Source organism: Rhinopithecus bieti, unplaced genomic scaffold, assembly GCF_001698545.2.
Source record: "Rhinopithecus bieti isolate Rb0 unplaced genomic scaffold, ASM169854v2 scaffold_1887, whole genome shotgun sequence".
Lineage (NCBI taxonomy): Eukaryota > Metazoa > Chordata > Mammalia > Primates > Cercopithecidae > Rhinopithecus > Rhinopithecus bieti.
In genome coordinates this window covers 2,001,548-2,005,291 of record NW_016803685.1, presented here as the reverse complement: position 1 = coordinate 2,005,291, position 3,744 = coordinate 2,001,548, and positions in this window count along the sequence as shown.

Genomic DNA, 3,744 nt, shown 5'->3' with positions numbered 1-3,744 from the left:
AAAAAAAAAAAAGAAATTTTCCCCAAATAACTTTTCAAAGAAAGAAGAAAAGCTAGAATTACATATATACTCCCCAGTAAACAAGAGAATAATCTTTCTGCTGAAGGTAAAAATACTCTGTGATTGGGTCCAATTTAATCTTGGACTTCCAACAACATTTTGGCTCCAGGAAATAATATGTTAAAGAATGGAGAGAATGCCAATTTGAGACATCAACATTTAATTCTCATTACCAAAATTATAATCATAGGAGGGACAGCTTCTAAAATTAGAACCCAAAATAACTATTGAGCTGAACTCATCTTCAGAGACAGTATTAAGCATTTAATTAGGCTATTTCTGCAAGGAAAGAGCTGGTAAATCAATATAATCTAATAAGCTTTTGGCCAGGGCAAGGGAAGAGTGATCACAATTGCTTGCCATGTGTTTACTCTTCAGGCCTTTTTTTGGGCAAGTTCCACTAAAGAACAATACAATCAAAGGGGAAGGAGCAGAGAGAATTTTTTTAATAGAAGAATTCTGGCTTCAGGACACTATTTTATGTATTGAAGATATATAAACCTTCTTTGGAAATTCTCCCTAACAATATAGTTTGAGCTTCACACCTTTGATAAATGGCTGTTTTTTCTCCAACCTTTTAAACAGAGAGAACAGGATGACCTGAACGTTCACGGTTTTAAAGTATAGCACATGAATCTGTGAAAGTTAGCAGCTTTTCTGATTTGATTCACTATAGCACAAAGAGGAACTGGCTTACATTGCAACCAGAGGAAAATGTTTTTAATTTTAAATAACTCACTTAGCTTTGTCTCATTTTTATTGTTTGCAAAACAAAAGAGTTAGGTTTAATATCTGCTAATCTTGTTTGCTCATAGCAGTTTGGTTTATATATATGATATATATCATATATGCATATTATATAAAGCAAATATATAGATAGATAAAGAAAAAATTATTCTGACACTTGTTAAGACAGTAAGAAAGACTTTATTCAAGGCTATAGCAATAGGTGTCAAGACTATTACAGCAGAGGTAAGAGATCAGACTCAACTCACTGATTGTATAGCAAAAATAAATGAAAATGTATAGCTATCAATCAAAATGAGGAGGTCAATGAATGAAAAATTACTAAGAGGAGATATCAAGGGTAGGGGGGATTTTTGCTACACCAACCTAACAGGATTTTTGCTGAAGGCAGGTCAGGGTGATCAGATATTAAGAATTTGATCAGATTTGAGCCTGGGAAATTCTCCCTAACCTGAGTCAGCAGGATTCTTACTACAAGTAGGCTATGCGGACCCAACAAAAACAGGGACCAAGGTCAATGCCCAGTAAAGAAGAAGGCTCAGAGGAGCCTGACTAAAGTTTGGTCAGGGAGAGAGTCCTTGTCAGTTCTTCTTGTTCAAATAAAGAAGAGACATTTTTCTTTCCTCTGAACAATATAAATTTATTTATACTTCCTTTGTTCATTAAGCACCCATTGAACCATCTGTTGGGACTTGGTAGTAAAGAATATTTGCTGGATAGCACAAACCATCAGACATTTAATGAGGAGAAGTTCTATGAAAAGAAAAAGAAAAAACAGGATTAGTCGTTGGAGCAGTCTACAAGCCCAGTTTCTAAGTCCATAGCGCAACCAGTCAAGAATATTTCTAGATGTTGGGCTTTTGACAGTAAAGTGAGGACAGAAGTGACAATCCAGCAGATTTCCTGGTTTGAAGTTTGAACATCTTTGGTGATATCATAGACATCAGTGTCATAGCCATGTTTATATCCCAAGCAGAGAGTGGGAGAGTCTAACTTCAGCTCACCAGGCTTTTTGGATAGTCCCAATAAGGATCTGAGCAGTCAGGTTTGCATTCTGTCATAGACCTTTCCATGCATCTATGAAACCGTTCCTTTTTATTGAAAACAAAGCATTCTGACCTGTAGCTGATTGCAAGCACTTTCAGTAAAGCATCAGAGTAAAATAAAAACTATATATGATGACTTAGATAAGACTTACAGTGGCCATAGTTAAAGAGTTTATGACAGTTCATTTGACAAGGAAATTTGGTTATTTCTATAGCATACATTTCAAAATAATAACTGGCATTGTGACTAATAAAATTATACTGACTGTACATATCATAGACAGCTAGGTTATTGACAACTTTCTAAGAACTGTACAATTTCTAACATATTTGTGTGAATATCATTTATTCACACAAATATGAATGGTTAACCTAGGGAAGAATAAGAATCTCTTCTTATTTGACAATGTTTCTCATGCAATTTAACATATACAATAAACATTTTTTTTTAATTTCTCCTTTTAGAAGGTGAAAGAATAAATCCTTTGTAAAACTCAACATTATTAGAATTTTATCTGAGGAAAGAAATATATCAAAAGTGTCAAAAGTCTTGAACACTTAACTAAATAAGATCCTAAGTCACTGTAAAACAGTACTTAAATACCTATTTAACCAAAGTGACAATGCAAGATTTCAAAAGTAACTATAGGAGGTAACACAATTGTAAAAAAATCTTAGTTCTTTCATTTTATTTTTATTTATTTATGTATTTATTTATTTATTTATTTACTGAGACAAGGTCTCACTCTGTCACCAGGCTAGAGTGCAGTGGTGTGATCTTGGCTCGTTGCAACCTCCACCTCCCGGGTTCAAGCAATTCTCCTGCCTCAGCCTCCCAAGTAACTGGGATTACAGGCACCCACCACCATGCCTGGCTGATTTTGTATTTTTAGTACAGATGGGATTTCACCATGTTCACCAGGCAGGTCTCGAATTCCTGACCACAAGTGATCCGCCCACCTCAGCCTCCCAAAGTGCTGGGATTACAGGTGTGAGCCAGTGTGCCTGGCCAATCTTAGCTCTCTTAAAAGTGAGAAACTTGGCTGGGTGCAGTGGATCATGCCTGTAATCCCACACTTTGGGAGGCAGAAGTGGGAGGATCACCTGAGGTCAGGAGTTCGAGACCAGCCTAACCAACATGGTGAAACCCCCATCTCTACTAAAAATACAAAATTAGCCAGGTGTGATGGTGCATGCCTGTAGTCCCAGCTACTCAGGAGGCTGAGGAAGGAGAATTGCTTGAATCCAGGAGGTGGAAGTTGTAGTGAACCAAGATTGCACCACTGCACTCCAGCCTGGGTGACAGAGTGAAACTCCCCCTCAAAAAAAAGGTGAGAAATTTGGTTCTCTTAAATAGTCAAGTGCATGATAAAAGTTAACAAAAAATACAAGAAATTATTCTGATAAGGCACAAAATGTTTGTTTCCTAGGTAGATTTTTCTCAAAAGGTAGAGAAAACCTTTTATAATATAATATTAAGAGCAGACCAATATTCTAAAACACTTAATCCAAGAAAACCTTATAAATAAGTCCATCAAATTTTAGTTTGACCATATGAGATCACTTTTCCCCGACTTCCTTTTCTGTAAACCTTCTACAACTTAATAACAAATTGTAATTTTAAATAATTTATTTAAATAATAAATTTAAACTTATTCTTATTCTTATCAGTAATTTATCTTATAAATTAATAATAAATATTTATTACATAATTTGCTTTAGCATAGGTCAAAGATTGCACATTACTAAAATGATTTTGAAACTATTTTTAGTTTATAGATACTATAAAACATAATTATTATGGAAAAGCCTCCTCATAAAACTTTTATTCCACTTGTGTCAACTTAATACATGTTCCTAAAAATTATGCTTAGATTGTTCATGAAAATTT